Below are 19,300 nucleotides of genomic sequence, written 5' to 3'. Positions count from 1 at the left end.
AAGGCACGAAAGGACTGAACCAGGCAGTTTAAATAGCTAATGAGCAGCAAATGATCACCAGGTGAGCCAATGTGGAATGACGAGTGCTGGCAATTAACCAACAGCTGAGCAACCTGAGCACTGAGAAGGGAGGGCTGAGCCCAGCCCTGACAGAAACCAGACAATAGGGTCTTCTCTACACCATTTGACGTCAGTAAACTGCTCTCTTTCTTCTCTCCAACATACCAGTAGCCATTAATCAAAAGTCAGGGAAAACCCAAGAAATAGTGTAATCCCATTTTATTAAACTTTTAAATGAAACAATCCAAATTGAACTTACATTGTGTGAAAAACAGCCAAAATACAGGAACTAACTTCATTCCTCTATTTGCGGTCCTTGGAACATACTTGCACTCCAAACAGTGGAATTGACACAGCGGAACTGATGTAGAAAGGTCCCTCTCAATGCGTTTCGTCAAACTGATGTCATCAGAGGCAGCCCTCAAGTGTTGTAAAATATACAAAAATATTACATATTGCATCTAAAATAAACGTGTGAATAAAATAACAATAATATTGAGGATTCTGTTCCATATTTATGCAGCACACCACTAAGTACTATATAACTACAATGCAATATACATATATTCTATACTCAAACTCTTATACATGCAATATATATAGCTCTAAAGAGAAAGTCCATCATCGATTGCTTCCTTTTTTAGCTTTGCCTGCTTAGCGGTAATAAACCACAAAAAATGGCCCCTGCAGGATAATGTGCTAGTGTGAACCACGTACTAGCACATTATGACAAACTAACCTTAAAGTGTTACTAAATCCACAACAGCAAAATCAGTCTGCATATGCACTAAAGCATGCTTATTACATTCACTAAGGAACCTAAGAGATTAATCCTGAGCCTGTCTTCTCTCATCCTCCCCTTCTTCCATAGTCCCCAATCTATCTCCTGACTGTACAGAGTCTTGGAGGCATTCTGCACATGCTCAGCTTGGTTTGTATTGCTAGAGAGTTTTTTTTTCTTGGTAGAGTGCATGGGATCAGCACAGGGCCAATCAGCACTCTCCAGACAGAGGGTCAGGGGTCATGTAGTCCCATAGTCAGAGTAGAATGAAAACTCCTTCTACAAGCTTTAACCAGACACTGATAGAAGTCATAAGACTGCTACAGTATATACTGCTGATGAGAAAAGGTAGCAGTTTATATTTACTAAAATAATTGCATTTCCATGTTCTGTGTACTGTAGGAGACCAGATATAGTGAATGCAGGGTCCTGGGTTTAGTAACACTTGAAAACAAAGCCCTCCAGCGGCACGCTGTCACTGCTACCTGGGCTTCCATCTTCACCCGGTCTTCCTTCCGGGTTTGCTGGCTTCGGCCCGATCACATCACTCTCGCGCATGCGCAAGGGAGTCACGGCCACAGCACAGAGCTCTGAATAGACGGTGCTACAGTACGCATGCACCGGTGACATCACCGGCTGCTACTAACGTAAATAGCGCCTAAATGGTACACGTTTAGGAGATATTTACTGTACCTACAGGTAAGCCCTATTATAGGCCTACTTATGGGTATAAATCAAACTGTACTACCACTTTAAAACTCTTTATGTAGCTGAGTGAGCAGAGCAGAGACAGAGGGGTTATGTTTAGCTCCACTTTTCACATCTCACAGGCAACTTTCACAAAATAATAAAGTTATCCTGAGAGCCCAGAGCTCCACCCAAAGGCTGAAATGGCAAACATGAAATATTAAAATGTAATATTTACTAAAATCTGTTTTAAAAATGATTTACCCCCGAACAAACCAAATTAAAAATACAGGAAAGTATGTAATCAAGCATGACAGCAGAGGGGGAAAAAAGCCTACAGTAAAGAAAAGAAAAGTAATGCAAATATCTAACGATTGGTAACCTGCAATATATTACATTTTTTATCTTGGCTTTAATGCCACTTTAAATAATATATAAACTTCAATATAAAGTTGTTGAGATAATTAAAGTAGTCACTATATAAATCTGATTAAAGAGGATAGAGCCTATAATAAGGCTTATCTATAAGTAGTGAAAATGTCTCCTAAACATGCATAATTTAGGAGATATTTACATTACATGCAGCCAAAATAATCACTGGTGCATGTGCTCTAAAGGAACGGCCACGGGTGGCGTTCATTCCGAGCCCTGTGCCGTGGACGCAGGGATGTGTCCGGCACGCATGCGTGGGATTGACGCCATCGCGGCTCCGGCCACTCACAGCCCGCAAACCCGGAAGAAACTCTGGGGAAAATGGCAGCCATTTCAGCAGTGTGTGGGTGCCACTGGAAGGCTTCGTTCTAAGGTAAGTATTACATAATGAACTAATATGCAATGTAATTCTAGCTCATTATGCCTTTGTCTTACAGGGTTTTTTTTTCAGTTTTTTTTTTATAAAGAGTTTACAACCTCTTTAATACTTAAAGTGGTGTTCCGGCCGAAATTATACTTTTTAAATAAAAATACCCCTATAATACACAAGCTTAATGTATTCTAGTAAAGTTAGTCTGTAAACTAAGGTCTGTTTTGTTAGTTTATAGCAGTAGTTTGTTATTTTATAAACTTACAGCAGGCCGTGGCCATCTTAAGTGTGGGCATCTGAAGCCAGACTGTATTTCTTCCTGGATCTCATCCTTGTAGATCTCGCACATGCTCAGTGCAGCACAAGCAGTGTAATAGGTTTCAGGTCAGGTTTCCATAGCCACGGCAGTGTCAGAGGAAGTTGCCGCCCCTTCCCAGAAGGCATTGCAAACAGGAAATGATGCGATGGGCCACGGCCAGGGAGGAGGAAGTGAAAAATGAATACAGCAGATATACAGTAGGTGCTGAGAAAAAAAATTTAAAAATATCCAATATGTTTACAGTGCATAGTTTAGTGAGGGATGCTGAAGAGTTGTAAAAGTGGGTGAAACTCCACTTTAAAGTGTTACTAAACCCAGTAATATGAAAATAGATCATCTGCCCCCCCACAGTGCCCACAGCTTATAAATCTTCTTTTTACATTAAAATATTGCCACTCTATACCTTTTTCGCTGATCTGTATCTGATCTGTGGGTTTAGTAACACTTTAATTGTTTCCAACTCTTATACCCTGTACACACGGTCAGACATTGATCAGACATTCTGACAACAAAATCCATGGATTTTTTCCGACAGATGTTGGCTCAAACTTGTCTTGCATACACACGGTCACACAAAGTTGTCGGAAAATCCGATCGTTCTAAACGCGGTGACGTAAAACACGTACGTCAGGACTATAAATGGGGCAGTAGCCAATAGCTTTCATCTCTTTATTTATTCTGAGCATGCGTGGCACTTTGTGCGTCGGATTTGTGTACACACGATCGAAAATTTTATAGCAAGCTCTCAAACTTTGTGTGTCGGAAATTCCTATGGAAAATGTGTGATGGAGCCCACACACGGTCAGAATTTCCGACAAGGTCCTATCACACATTTTCCATCGGAAAATCCTATCGTGTGTACAGAGCATTAGTTGTGAAGTACTGAGGAATATAAAGCAGGGCATCACATGTCAACCATTTGAAAATGATGTTGCCATGAAAGACCACAAATCTACCAAACCCTCATTTAAAGAGCCAATAGTGGCTGTAGTTGAAGCTTTCCCTGATCTTTCTCATCTCTTGCTTTTTATTATTAGTCAGTGAGGGTGCCCATTGTAATAAGGGAACAATTCTTTAATGCATGAGGCAGGAAAGTACTGACCACAGCTCAATTTTCATAAATTTCACATGAAAGCGGAACTACACCGCGTCTGAGCACCACAAACCAAAAATGGTATTTAATTTATTTTTGATTGAGAGAATAAAATTCCACTTTAAAGAGGAAGTAAATTCACCTTGTTTGTTTGCACCTATAGGTAGGCTTATAATAAGGCCTACTTATATATACAGTACTATAAATTAGACATGTGCACTGCCAAAAAAATTGTTTGTTTTTGTTTCATTATTTATTTATTTTTCGGTCCATTCGCTATGATTGCAATTTGTAAATTTGAAAATTCGTAAATTCGAAAATCCGAAAATAAGAAAGAAATTCCTGAAAATTCGAAAGAATAACTAACGAACTAACTAATGATAACTAACTATTAAATTATAGGTATTGGGATTTCCTTTCAAATTTGGCTGTTAGTGAACGTAACGAATAGGAATTTATCTGAAGTTATGAATTATCCGAAATAACGAATACTGCATCTAAACAAATGGAACGGAACAAATTAATAATAAATTATAATAATAATAATAGTAATAAAAAGTTTTATTATTATTATTGTTACTTATTATTATGTTCTTATGTTATTATTATTATTATGTTCTTATTATTATGTTATTATTACATTATGTTCCATTTGTTTAGATACCGCATTCATTATTTCGGATAATTCGTAACTTTGCATAAATTCGTATTCGTTACGTTCACTAACAGCCAAAACTGAAAGGAAATTCCAATACCTAAAATTTTAGAGTTAGTAATAGTTAAGTTATTATTAGTTATTTCAGATTTTCAAATTTTCGGGTTTTTGGATTTTCGAATATTACATTTCCGAACTTACGAATTTTCAAATTTACGAATTTTCTAATATTTGAATATTCGAATTTACGAATGTTCTGAAAAATTTGTTAAAGGCTTTTTGTTAATTTGGATATTTCCGAATTAAATAATTTGTCAAAATTCATTACAAAAACAATTCGGAACTAACCAAATTGCACGTCTACTTTTTTAGTACCGTTTAGGAGATATTTACTGTATACTGCGCCAATTACGTCATCTGCGCAAGTGCTCTGAAGTAACAGCCGCCTGTGTTTTTCCTTCAGGACCCGTGCCAATCACAGTGCCAGAGCCCCGAACCCGGAAGGAACACTGGGGAAGACATCAGCTGTCTCAGTGGTGTGCAGGCGCTGCTGAGAGGGCTTCGTTCTAACGTGAGTATTTCATAATGAGCTAGTATGCAATGCATACCAGCTCATTATTCCTTTGTCTTACAGGTTTTTTTTTGGGGGGGGGGAGGGTTTACAACCTCTTTAAGCTTCAGTCAAGTCACTAAAGCTGACCATAGATAGATTCATCCACCCAGAAGATTGCAGTGCTCACTTTAGTAGCCACAACTACTACAGTGATTGTCACCTTCCACAGCGGTCCCTCGGTTATGAGGTATGCATACTTACATTGGTCCAAGCTGGACTAATGTAACTATATACTAATTATCATACCTAGACTTCAGCTGTATATCTTACGTACAGTGGGGACGGAAAGTATTCAGACCCCCTTAAATTTTTCACTCTTTGTTATATTGCAGCCATTTGCTAAAATCATTTAACTTCATTTTTTTTCCTCATCAATGTACACACAGCACCCCATATTGACAGAAAAACACAGAATTGTTGACATTTTTGCAGATTTATTAAAAAAAGAAAAACTGAAATATCACATGCTCCTAAGTATTCAGACCCTTTGCTGTGACACTCATATATTTAACTCAGGTGCTGTCCATTTCTTCTGATCATCCTTGAGATGGTTCTACACCTTCATTTGAGTCCAGCTGTGTTTTATTATACTGACTGGACTTGATTAGGAAAGCCACACACTATATCTGTCTATATAAGACCTTACAGTTCACAGTGCATGTCAGAGCAAATGAGAATCATGAGGTCAAAGGAACTGCCTAAAGAGCAATTGTGGCAAGGCACAGATCTGGCCAAGGTTACAAAAAAATTTCTGCTGCACTTAAGTTTCCTAAGAGCACAGTGGCCTCCATAATCCTTAAATGGAAGACGTTTGGGACAACCAGAACTCTTCCTAGAGCTGGCCGTCCGGCCAAACTGAGCTATCGGGGGAGAAGAGCCTTGGTGAGAGAGGTAAAGAAAAACCCAAAGATCACTGTGGCTGAGCTCCAGAGATGCAGTCGGGAGATAGGAGAAAGTTGTAGAAAGTCAACCATTACTGCAGCCCTCCACCAGTCGGGGCTTTATGGCAGAGTGGCCCGACGGAAGCTGACACAAGACAAGTGCAAGACACATGAAAGCCCGCATGGAGTTTGCTAAAAAACACCTGAAGGACTCCAAGATGGTGAGAAATAAGATTCTCTGGTCTGATGAGACCAAGATAGAACTTTTTGGCCTTAATTCTAAGTGGTATGTTTGAAGAAAACCAGGCACTGCTCATCACCTGTCCAATACAGTCCCAACAGTGAAGCATGGTGGTGGCAGCATCATGCTGTGGGGTGTGTTTTTCAGCTGCAGGGACAGGACGACTGGTTGCAATCGAGGGAAAGATGAATGCGACCAAGTAGAGGGATATCCTGGATGAAAACCTTCTCCAGAGTGCTCAGGACCTCAGACTGGGCCGAAGGTTTACCCTCCAACAAGACAATGACCCTAAGCACACAGCTAAAATAACGAAGGTGTGGCTTCACAACAACTCCGTGACTGTTCTTGAATGGCCCAGCCAGAGCAGTGACTTAAACCTAATTGAGCATCTCTGGAGAGACCTAAAAATGGCTGTCCACCAACGTTTACTTTCCAACCTGACAGAACTGGAGAGGATCTGCACTGCAAGCAGGAATGGCAGAGGATCCCCAAATCCAGGTGTGAAAAACTTGTTGCCTCTTTCCCAAAAAGACTCATGGCTGTATTAGATCAAAAGGGTGCTTCTACTAAATACTGAGCAAAGGGTCTGAATACTTAGGACCATGTGATATTTCAGTTTTTCTTTTTATTAAATCTGCAAAAATATCAAAAATTTCTGTCAATATGGGGTGCTGTGTGTACATTAATGAGGAAAAAATTGTACTTAAATGATTTTAGCAAATGGCTGCAACATAACAAAGAGTGAAAAATTTGAGGGGGTCTGAATACTTTCCGTCCCCACTAAATATGCTGAGCTTAAAAGATACCCCATTTTCCACTGAATTTAAAGTAAATCTTTGACTAAACTAAAAGAACAAAGTGGACCTGGTGCTTGAACCCATTTTGGTTGTCCTTGCTGCCAGAAGATGATATGCTTGAGGTGGAATGGACTCGGTTTTTTACGGACAATGAACATTCTGCTCCCGCGCCAGTAGTGTGGGACACGTTTAAGTTGCATGTCCGAGCTGTCCTGACCTCACGCATTAATCAGATTAAAACAAACTCCGCGGAAGCCTTAGATAAAGCAATCATAGAACTATCCTCTTCAGAACAAGCATATATAGCTGACCCATCCATAACAAATGCCAATACTCTTAAACTACAGACAAGAGTGGTGTCTCAGTTGCAATATGTAAAAGCTAAGCAGAAATTATTCTTCAATAGACAGCGGTGGTTCGAACATGGAGAAAAAGCAGGTAAATTGCTTGCATATCTTGTTCATAGTGAAGACAAACCCCCAATTGTAATTACGCTTCACGATAAGGATAGACAGCCGATCACGGATCCTTTTGTCGTGTCCTCCAGGTTTAGAGATTTTTTTACAGAACTTTACACATCGACGGTCTCGGAGGATACAACAATAATGGATCAGTTTTTGAGCAACATCATACTTCCACAACTCTCGGAGAGTCAAGTCGAACTTCTTGAGGCACCCCTCACGGTGGAGGAAATAAAGATTGCTATTGCAGACTTTACTAGGTCCAAATCCCCGGGGTCCGATGGTTTGCCCATTGAATTTTATGCACACTTTTCTGAGATACTTACACCCAAACTGCTGACTCTGTATAACACTATGTTCGAAACCTCAACACTACCTGCATCCATGAGAGAGGCCACGATAGTACTTATACCCAAACCAGGGAAAGATTTAGGATACCATGAGTCGTACCGCCCCATATCTTTACTCCAAGTAGATGTCAAAATATTAGCCAAAGTACTTTGCAAACGTCTAAACCAAGTAATACTATCCCTTATACATGTGGATCAGTCAGGGTTAATGCCTGGCCGTAACACTTCCTTTAATTTAAGGAAGTTATTTATCAATCTCCAGGCCAAGCATGATAATATGGGCACAAGAGTGATAGTAACATTAGATACAGCCAAGGCATTTGATTCGGTTGAATGGAGATATCTCTGGAGATGCATGGAGGGATACGGATTTGGGCCCAAATTTATCAGATGGGTGCAACTGTTATATCAGCAACCAACTGCCCGAGTGGTGGCCAATGTATGGCCCTCTCGGGAATTTGGCCTAAGCAGAGGTACGAGACAGGGATGCCCGCTCTCGCCTTTGCTGTATGCTCTGGCATCGGAACCCCTCGCCGTGTCTATCCGTACTAACCAGGAGATAATAGGTTTGACATTTGGATCCCTTACTGAGAAAATTAGCCTCTATGCAGATGACACTCTCCTCTACCTGGCAGACCCTGGCCTCTCTCTACACACAGCTCTTAATGTAATTGAGCAATTTGGGACATTCTCGGGTTTGAGGATTAATTGGGGTAAATCACAGATATTACCAATTGATAGTTTTCCACCTACAGAATCACAGGCTAATTTACCCCTTCAACGGGTGGATATAATAAAATACCTTGGCGTTAAAATATCCAAGAATCCAGTAGACTATATTTCCTTGAATATCGAACCATTGTTCTCCCTAATTAAATCTAAGATCCAGGTCTGGTCCCGCCTCCCTTTAGGAATATGGGCCGAGTCAATTTAATAAAGATGGTACTACTGCCTAAGGTACTGTACGTCCTATGGCACACTCCAGTATATCTACCCCTTAAGTATTTTAAACTATTAGAAACACTACTTAAACCATTTATATGGGGGAAATCTAGACATAAACTCTCATGGCAAACACTTAAAAATTCAACGGACATGGGTGGAACAGCATTACCTAATTTTAAACATTATTACCGTATTTATCGGCGTATAACACGCACCGGCGTATAACACGCACCCCAATTTAGGAGGGAATTTTAAGGAAAAAAACTTTTAGGAGGGAAGTTGAAGGGAAAAAAACTTACATTTAAATGCCCTTCATTGCAGCCTTGTCAGTTCAGCCATGTCAGTGCAGCCTTGTCAGTGCAGCCTTGTCAGTGCAGCCTTCCCCAGTGCAGCCTTGTCAGTGCAGCCTTCCCCAGTGCAGCCTTGTCAGCGCAGCCTTCCCCAGTGCAGCCTTGTCAGCGCAGCCTTCCCCAGTGCAGCCTTGTCAGTGCAGCCTTCCCCAGTGCAGCCTTGTCAGTGCAGCCTTGTCAGTGCAGCCTTCCCCAGTGCAGCCTTGTCAGTGCAGCCTTCCCCAGTGCAGCCTTGTCAGTGCAGCCTTCCCCAGTGCAGCCTTGTCAGTGCAGCCTTCCCCAGTGCAGCCTTGCCCCAGTGCAGCCTGGGATCCCCTGTCCCTGCTTCCAGGGCTTCAAAATCGCGGTCCGCGATTTGAAAATGGCGCCGCCGGCGCCGAAGTACACAGAGCCGGTCCTCGGCTCTTTCCGGCGGCTCTCGTTTACTTTCGGCTCCACTCGTAGTCCCGAGCGGAGCTATCCGAGTAGGTTCGGATAGCTCCGCTCGGGACTACAAGTGGAGCCGAAAGTAAACGAGAGCCGCCGGAAAGAGCCGAGGACCGGCTCTGTGTACTTCGGCTCCGGCGGCGCCATTTTCAAATCGCGGTCCGCGATTTTGAAAATGTGACAGCTCGGGATCGGCGGGGATCGGCGTATAACACGCACCTGCGACTTTCCCCTGATTTTAAGGGGAAAAAAGTGCGTGTTATACGCCGATAAATTCGGTATATAGCGTCACAGCTATCCCAACTATTTCACATTGACAAAACTGACAAGGAACGCTTTCTCATTCTGCTGAGCCCACGTTGGGTTCAGCATACTGGGGACCCAATAAACGGGATAGCGGTGGGTGTAGGGAACACACAGTCAAAAGATTATAGACATTCCTTGCTACATCATTATAGACGCATATGGGAATTAGCTTCTTCTAAACTAGAGACACCATCATTTAATGACTATACACCACTTTGGCATAATAACAAGCTGCAGGAACTTAAGGGAGTTCAGAACTCAGACTTATGGGCAGCCAAGGGCATATACTATTTACACCATCTGTTCACAAATGGAACTTTTAAAATGTTTGAGGCACTTAAGATGGAGTTCCAGATTCCGAATCAAATGTTTTTTTGTTATCTCCAGATCCGCCATGCGATCCAAACGCAGTTTTCACGGGGTCTTCCTCAGCCCACTCCTAACCCTATTATAGCCATAGTCAAGGATACAGACTCAAAAAAACTCATTTCCTGTTTTTACAACATGTTATCCGCCCCTACCTCTGCAAAATTAGCTTACACGTTGAAACCAAGATGGGAGAGGGAGGTTGGGAGGATGGAGGATGAAGAGTGGAAGGAGGCCCTGGAAACATGCAAGTTGGTTTCACCCAAACTTTCAGACAGACTGTCCCAAATCTTTATACTTCATCGTGCATACCTCACTCCCCTTAGGGTAGCTAGATATAAAAGAAGTCAATCCATCACATGTCCAATGTGTGGAACTGAAACAGGCACATTCTTTCACCTTATATGGTCTTGTCATAAGATACAAGACTACTGGAAACAAATAGTTACCTTCTTACATGACGACATGGGGTCCCCATTAACTCTTGACCCAAAGCAATGCCTACTGGGGATTTTTCCAGATGTACTAGATAAATTTACACTAATATTCCTACATGAAACTTTATTTTCAGCTAGGAAAATTATTGCCAGACAATGGATGAGATCCGAACCCCCTCAATTAGTGGACTGGAAAAGAGACATTAACACAACCCTTCCATATAAAAAATTCCTTTATATTAACAGAGGTTGTCCAAATAAGTATAACAGAATATGGGATAGATGGTTACAAGAGTCTACGACATGCACATAAATGGTGCTTATCCTGATACTTACTAAATATGAATGTGGAAGTGTACGGATTATATAAGAACCTAAAGAACTAACTATACGATAGAAATATATGTGTATCATGTTCTTTGAGTACGGAATATCTTCTGTAAGATGTTAAACATGTGTACCAATGCTTTTCATGTATTATGTACAATCTTGCAAATAAAAAGTTTGTTATAACGTAATAAAAAACTAAAAGAACAAAGCATTGATATGTGATTAGCTGCTTGCATTAAGCTACTATTTGCATATGTCTATACCAGGTAATAGCTGCTTAGCGTGGATGGAGGAATCTACTGAACAATATGACTAGTTTTAGTAACACATTATTGTCTTTGATGCTAAGAAAAGAAAGAATGCTTCTATTGTTTGCATGATTAGGATGTCTATCATTGAATATTTAAATTGGGTTTCTACAACAACTATGCTCATTCTGTGGCTTTTCCCTGGGCTGAAAGGGCTTGGCATGTGTTTTCTTTAGCCAGCCATACATGGTTTAAAATTCAGACAGTTCAGCAGGGATCGGACGAATTTCAATTCATGTATGGACAGCCTGGTTGTACACAAGTGGATCTATTGATTGACTTGTGTACAACCAGACTGTCCGGGTTTACCTGAAAAATCAGTGCCACCGGCTATAGCCGGCAACACTGATCATTCCCACTCTCAAAATACAATACCACAGCAGGAAGGATTCCCCCATCCACCTCAAATGTGTGTATGTGGGAATAAGGCAGGCCATTGAGGGTGCAAATTTCTTTTCTGCAAATATGGGTTTCAGGAAAGAAATTTCCACGATTCCCCCATCAACACAGACAGTGTTGACAGCGGAATCCCACCTGCCGAACAAAAAAAAAAAGGTCCACTTTATTAAAAAAACTTGTAAAGCATGAGCATATCATTAAAAAAAATGCCCTTATTAAAACTTGGTTAAGAATAAACTTGACGCTTACATGGACCTTTTGAGTTCCATGGTGTGTGAAAGAGCCTTTGGGTGGTATGAGCAATGGTAAGCCCCTGACAGGGCTGCCATTCCTGCAGGGACACTTGCCAGCCCGAAGCCTGAAGAACTCCAACAAGCACTGGCTGGAGGAATGCGGATTCCAGCAGAATCACCAGGACTGTATAACCAGAAGGATGAAAAGCACCTGTTGGTCTCCAGGACAATGTGTTTCGAGGCTCTTTGTCAAGTCTTCAGTGTATGGGCTGCTTTTGGGTAGATTTTCCAGACAGCTACCTCACCTTTTTCTATTGCTTTCCACACGTATCTGATGTTCATCCGGAACCATGCCTGTCTTCTAAACCCATTGTCCGACTTTTTTGCAGTACAAGATTGTAGTGGTAAAAGTCTGTCTTTATTGGGGCAATATAAAAAAGAAATAAACCACTCCTGGTTTACTGGATTTACTTAAAGGCTTTTGAAAACAATATTTACAGATTAGAACAAAACTCTATAGTGTATCATACTCTTTAGGTGAAGCCAGCAAAAAAAACCCACAGGTCTCTGTGGCGCAATCGGTTAGCGCGTTCGGCTGTTAACCGAAAGGTTGGTGGTTCAAGCCCACCCAGGGACGCTCTTTTGTCATACAATCATAAAACCTTTTTACTTAATTCATAAGGTTAAATTATTTATTAGCATATAAAGTATAAACTTGTATCCAAACTATAAAGACAGGTGGTATCTCTAAATGGTTTGGTATTCACAGATAACATGTGATGAAGTCCTTACTACTGTAAGATATGCTCTACAGCTGCTGGCAGCCTCCCAGCAATGCGTTTCCTTCTCACAAGTCATCTTTACAGCTGCTAACTAATAAGAAAGCTCCATGCTTTCTAAATAACTATTTTTACCTGCAAACCTGCACAAGTTACTCATAATAATAAATACAGAACTATGCATCTGCTTTATATACACTCCTTTTAGCTGCTGAACACTTGATATCCTCCTGATATCCAAAACAACAAAAAAATTAATAGTGCAGCACTATATCAAACAACAAATATTTGACAAGCTACAGTAAATAGATGCAATCCTTCAATGTGTGGTACTATAGTGCACCTCTCCTAACAATGTGAAAAAGGGAATTAAAAATTCCAGTTTCTTTGTTGATCTACAGAACACCTCCCTCCCTTTTGTCTGTGAGTTAAATCCAAAGTCTTAATTGTGCTTAATTTCTTCCACTTCGTGCCAAGTCCACACCAGTGCTCTTCACCCCTCTGTATCTCAAACACTCGCCGAACATTTAGACCCCTTAAATTGATAAGTCAATCAAACTGTGCTTGTACTCCTTATCCAGCTATTCCTTTGCAGTTTTAACTCCAGCCATGGGAAACTGTCAGGAACCATTAATCGGACAGAGACAGAAAATGCCGTAAAAATGACACCTTTTAATATAATGGTAAAAATGGTACAAATCAGTTAACATAGTCAAAACATAGCCAGGGTACGGTAGCCAAAGCGGGTAGTCAGAACAAGCCGATAAATCAGGAAGATTTACTGAGATCAGCATAGTCAGAGGCAGCAGACAGGATCAGAAACCAGAAGGGATGTCAGCCAGGCAAGTCTTCAACAGGATCACAGCAGAGAGTCTCCAGATATGTTTAACCAAGGCAAAGGCACAAAAGGACTGAACCAGGCAGTTTAAATAGCTGATGAGCAGCAAATGATCACCAGGTGAGCCAATGTGGAATGAGGAGTGCTGGCAATTAACTGACAGCTGAGCAACCTGAGCACTGAGAAGGGAGGGCTGAGCCCAACCCTGACAGAAACCAGACAATAGGGTCTTCTCTACACCATTTGATGTCAGTAAACTCAAAAAATTGAGTTAATCAAGAGACAGGGAAAACCCAAAAAATAGTGTAATCCCATTTTATTAAACTTTTAAATGAAACAATCCAAATTGAACTTACATTGTGTGAGAAACAGCCAAAATACAGGAATTAACTTCATTCCTCTATTTGCGGTCCTTGGAACATACTTGCGCTCCAAACTGTGGAATTGACACAGCGGAACTGATGTATAAAGGTCTCTCCCAGTGCGTTTCGTCAATCAATTTGATGTCACCAGGAGCAGCCCTCAAGTGTTGTAAAATATACAAAAATATTACATATTGCATAAAGCAGCTAAAATAAATGTGTGAATAAAATATGAATAATTTTGAGGAATCTGTCCCATATTTATGCAGCACACCACTAAGTACTATAGAACTACAATGCAATTTACATATATTCTATACTCAAACTCTTATACATGCAATATATATAGCTCTAAAGAGAAAGCCCATCATTGATTGCTTCCTTTTTTAGCTTTGCCTGCTTAGCGGTAATAAACCACAAAAAAATGGCCCCTGCAGGATAATGTCATTATGTGCTAGTGTGAACCAAGTACTATCACATTATGACAGACTTACATTAAAGTGTTACTAAATCCACAACAGTAAAATCAGTCTGCATATGCAGTAAAACATGCTTGTTATATTCACTGTGGAACCTAAGGGGTTATTCCTGAGCATTGTGTAAAGAGGCTGTTTGAGCCTGTCTTCTCTGATCCTCCCTTTGTTCCACAGTCTCCAATCAATTTCCTGACAGTACAGAGCCTTGGAGGGATTCTACACATGCTCAGTTTGGTGTGTATTGCTAGAGCGTTTTTTTCTCTTGGTAGAGTGCATGGGATCAGCACAGGGCCAATCAGCACTGTCCAGACAGAGGGTCAAGGGTCATGCAGCTTCATAGGACAGCCAGAGTAGAATGGAAACTCCTCCTAGAAGCTTTAACCAGACACTGATAGAAGTCATAAGACTACTGTCAGAAACCATGAAATCAGACCAAGACAGAAGTACGGTTAAATCACACTTGTTTAATAATAAAAGTAAATAGAACAAATGTAGTCAAAATATAATTCAGGAACTGGAAAGGATAGTCAGACAAGCCAAACGTCAAGGAGCCGGAGATGAGCGTAGTAAAACAGCAAGAAGGTCTAATGCGTAAGCTACTGGGTTAATCCTGCGAATAATACGGAAAGGCCCAATAAACTGAGGTGCGAACTTCAGTGAGGGAACACAAAGTCGGAGGTTGCTAGATGACAGCCAGACCCTGTCCCCAACCTGATAGGAAGGCGCAAGCAGGCATCTGCGGTCAGCATGGAGTCTGTACCTATCATTAGCATGTCGCAAAGCCTCCTGGACTTGTACCCAAGTGGAATGAAGACTCTGTCAGAGGCTTCTTACCACGATAGGAGATGCGGCGTGTCAGACTGACACGTCGCACTCACGATTGCCGCGCTGCACGCACCCACGGGTGTGCCTGCATGTTATCCTGCTGGACGTCATATGACGCCCAGTCAAGATAACAGAACTACTTCCCTGCCATCAATATGCTATAGGCCAGGCAGGAAGTGTTTAAAGAGGAACTGCAGTCTGCTCACATAATTTGTAATAAAAACATCTTTGTCATTCTGAAGCTTCCCTCCAACCACTTTGCAGAAATCTCCCTCCACTAAGTGTGGCTGCAGCTATTTTAACTGTGGGCAGCTGAAGCTGCTGCCTGTTCACTTCCTGGGTTTACACAGACACACAGAGGCACACCTCCACCTCTGCAGCTCTCATTGGCCCTCTTAGGACTCACCCCCCCACCCTTCCTGGCAAACTCTTACGAGAGTGAGAGAGAGCTGTGCATGATATCATAAGCCTAGGGTAATGGCCAGACAAGAAACATGAATTGGGCTGTATAAGGTATTTACTGACAGAAAAAAAAAAAAAAATGTTTTACTATCCAAAGTTAAAACAACAAGAGCAGAAGATTTAATAGATGGAAAGATGAAACAAATTACTAAAGGTCCACTTTAAGTTAATAATGACATGGATATCAAGACAGTGGGTGTGGTTGAGTAGTTTAGCAAAAGAAAATGGACTGGGCTGACAACACTCAGTCCACATAATGCTATGTGTTGTCAGCCCACAAAAGGAAATAAAAGCTAAATATGTTGCAGCAAAGTATCCTTGATTGCAGATACACCGCCTTTCAATAGAACCAAATGTACTATTTTTGTACAATATTTATATGCTTTGTCTATTGTCTAGCTTCCTCTAAAGACAATGATACACTACAGTGCTTTAAGTAGGTAACTATTTTTTTCTCTAAAGTGCCCACAAAGTTTTGACTGGAACTACACTTCATCTGAGCACCACAAAGCAAAAATTCATTTTTAACATTTGAAGCAAACTCACTCCTCCATCCATGTCTCCATGCTTTATTTTGTTGAAAAAAAACTTTGAAAAACACCCCCTGGCATTTCTAGCCGTGGCCATCTTGGGTAAGGGCAGATGACTCATGCAGCATTTACTCCCTGGAATCCAAATGCCCTTAAAGTGATTGTAAAGGTTTTTTTTTTTTTTTTAAATAACAAACATGTCATACTTACCTGCTCTGTGCAAGAGTTTTGCACAGAGCGGCCCCAATCCTCCTTTTCTGGGGTCCCCAGCGGCGCCCCCGGCTCTTCCTCTTCAGTGAGTGCCCCCACGAAGAGCATTTTTTTTCCATTGGTCACCCGCATGAGCACGCTCCCGAGTCCTGCTGCTGCGTCCATTGACACAGACAGCAGGACTTGCCCCCCCCCGCTCCCGTGTCACTGGATTTGATTAACAGCAGCCAATGGCTCCTGCTGCTATCAATCTATCCAATGAGGACCTGAGACAGTGGCTGCAGCTGCTGGGCTCGTGCTCATCGCTGAAACGATCAGGTTCAGGTAAAAAAAAAAGGGGGGGGGGGTCTGGGGTGCAGCTGAAGCACAGAAGGTTTTTCACCAGAATGCATTAGGGTGAAAAACCATGAGGGATTACAACTCCTTTACCCGCTTATACATATACATTGGCAGAATGGCACAGGCAGGCAAATGGGCGTACAGGCACGTCCCTTTAAATTTGCCGCCTTTCGGGCGCACCCTCCGCATGTCCCGGGAACTCGATGTTCGCCTGCGGCCCGCAATTGCGGTGTGGAGAGGTAGAACGGGGAGATGCCTATGTAAACAAGGCATTTCCCGTTATGCCTAGTGACAAGACAGGAATCTACTGCTCATCGGGAGCAGTGATCGCTGTCATCTCCTAGGAAGTCCAACCCCCCACAGTTAGAATCACTCCCTAGGACACGCTTAATCCCTTGATCGCCCCCTAGTGTTTAACCCCTTCCCTACCAGTGTCATTTACACAGTAATCAGTGCATTTTTATAGCACTGATCGCTGTATAAATGACAATGGTCCCAAATAATGTCAAAAGTGTCCGATGTGTCCGCCATAATGTTGCAGTCACGATAAAAATCGCAGATCGCCGCCATTACTAATAAAAAAAAAGTAATAATAAAAATGCCATAAAACTATCCCCTATTTTGTAGACGCTATAACTTTTGCGCAAACCAATCAATATACGCTTATTGCGATTTTTTTTTACCAAAAATATGTAGAAGAATATATATCGGCCTAAACTGAGGAAAAATTCATTTTTTTATATATTTTTGGGGGATATTTATAATAGCAAAAAAAATTGCTTTTTTTTTTAAATTGTCGCTTTTTTTTGTTTATAGTGTAAAAAAGAAAATTCTATTTGCGGGAAAAAAAGGACGTCAATTTTGTTTGTGTACAATGTCGCACGACCGCGCAATTGTCAGTTAAAGCGACACAGTTCCGAATCGCAAAAAGTGCTCTGGTCAGGAAGGGGGTAAAATCTTCCGGGGGGGAAGTGGTTAAGGTGCTTCAGACAATAACTTCATAAAGTGCTCCAAACATAATAAGTGCTTTAGTGCATTAAGGTGAAAAACCCTGAGACTTTACAGCTCCTTTAACTCAGGCATGCAGGCAGGAGAGGCTGTGCTTAGCTGAGAAAGCTCCTCCTCCCCTACTGAAGACTCTTAGGATTTATAACATCATTTGACCTGTAAACCAGGAAGTTACTAAAGAAATGTAAACAAAAAGTTGAAAACAAGTAAATATAATATACTTTCCTATCCATTTACTAATGCTAGCATCATAAGGATTACAAATAGATAATGTTGATTGAGAGAGTGAAGTTCCACTTTAAGTTGACCTTTAGCAACATGTTGCAACCATGTTAAAGCGGAGGTCCGCCCAGCGCTGCAAAAATTAAAAGCCAGCAGCTGCACATACTGCAGCTGCTGACTTTCAATAATCGGACACTTACCTGTCCTGTCCTGCCGCCTCCATTGCAAGTAAGGGAACCCGGCAGTGAAGTCTTATGGCTTCACGCCAGGAACCCTATTGCGCATGCACGAGGCTCCGCTCCTGTCTCCTACTTGCCTAGCGGCCTTGGAAGGAGGAGGGAGCCCGAGCGGTGACAACAATATGCGCGACTTAGGTTCCCGGAAGTGGGAACAGGATACCTGTGAAAGACAGGTATCCTCCACCCCCCCGAAAGGTGCTACATGTAGCACCTGAGGGGGAAAGGGGTACAAAGAGCAGAAGTTCCAATTTTGGGTGGAACTCCGCTTTAAGAGTGCTACATGTTCCTAAGAACCCCTCCATGACGGTATGCGGGAATTCCTTCCAGGAAAAACAAACCATCCCTGAGTGGGCTTGAATCACCAACCTTTCAGTTAACAGCTGAATGCCATGTTTCGAACAACCATGACATCACCCAATCTCACTCCAAAACTCATGCGACCATACAATAGTTTGACTTTAGGAACAGGAGTGCCTAGGCACAGGGAGTGCATGGCTATTTTCAGGAAGAATTCAAGACAAAGGGTACATTTGTCAGTGTGACTTAGGCACGCTAAACATATCTAGATGTTCCCTATAAGGTAGAAAAGCTTGGCTTTTTGAGTTCAGATTCATTTTAAAAATGTAGTGTTAGCCTTCTCCTTTTAGCTACTTCTGTTATGTAATGTGTTGAATGGTTAGGGTCTCAAAGTGACCTTTTTATGGGTTCACAAGAATGTGTAGTTGTTGTATGTAGGTAAGCTTTACACAATTTACATCATCTGCCTCGTTAGCGCAGTAGGTAGCGCGTCAGTCTCATAATCTGAAGGTCGTGAGTTCGATCCTCACACGGGGCAAGAACAATTTTTTTCCCCCTCCCTCGCAACATTTTTAGTTTTGTGTTCATAAGACAGATTTAAAATAAATAATAATCTGAACAATGCTGCTTGTGCTGCTTGGAAGCCACTGACATACTACACCCCTGAGCGGTGGTGTGGGGAAGTGGGATGGGATCAGTGACAGCACTGGTGGTGGGGATAGGATTAGTGTCAGTGGGTGGGATGGGATCAGTGGCAGCGGTAGTGGTGGGGATAGGATCAGTGGTGGGTGGCCAGGGATCAGTAGCAGCAGCGATGGGAGGATGGGATCAGTGGTGGGTGGGATGGGATGGTGACATTGGCGCTCACTTGCT

General features: G+C 41.8%; 1 non-coding gene across 1 annotated transcript; it reads left to right on the top strand.

Annotated features, from left to right (window-relative positions):
* Positions 1-18,892: 18,892 nt before the first annotated feature.
* Positions 18,893-18,965, top strand: TRNAM-CAU (transfer RNA methionine (anticodon CAU)). Its single transcript has one exon. It is a non-coding gene; the product is annotated as a tRNA-Met (tRNA).
* The last annotated feature ends 335 nt before the right edge of the window (positions 18,966-19,300 follow it).

This window comes from Aquarana catesbeiana, linkage group LG03, assembly GCF_042186555.1.
Source record: "Aquarana catesbeiana isolate 2022-GZ linkage group LG03, ASM4218655v1, whole genome shotgun sequence".
Taxonomy (NCBI): Eukaryota; Metazoa; Chordata; class Amphibia; order Anura; family Ranidae; genus Aquarana; species Aquarana catesbeiana.
Note: the sequence above shows the minus strand (reverse complement) of the source record. Positions and strands in the feature narration are given on the sequence as shown.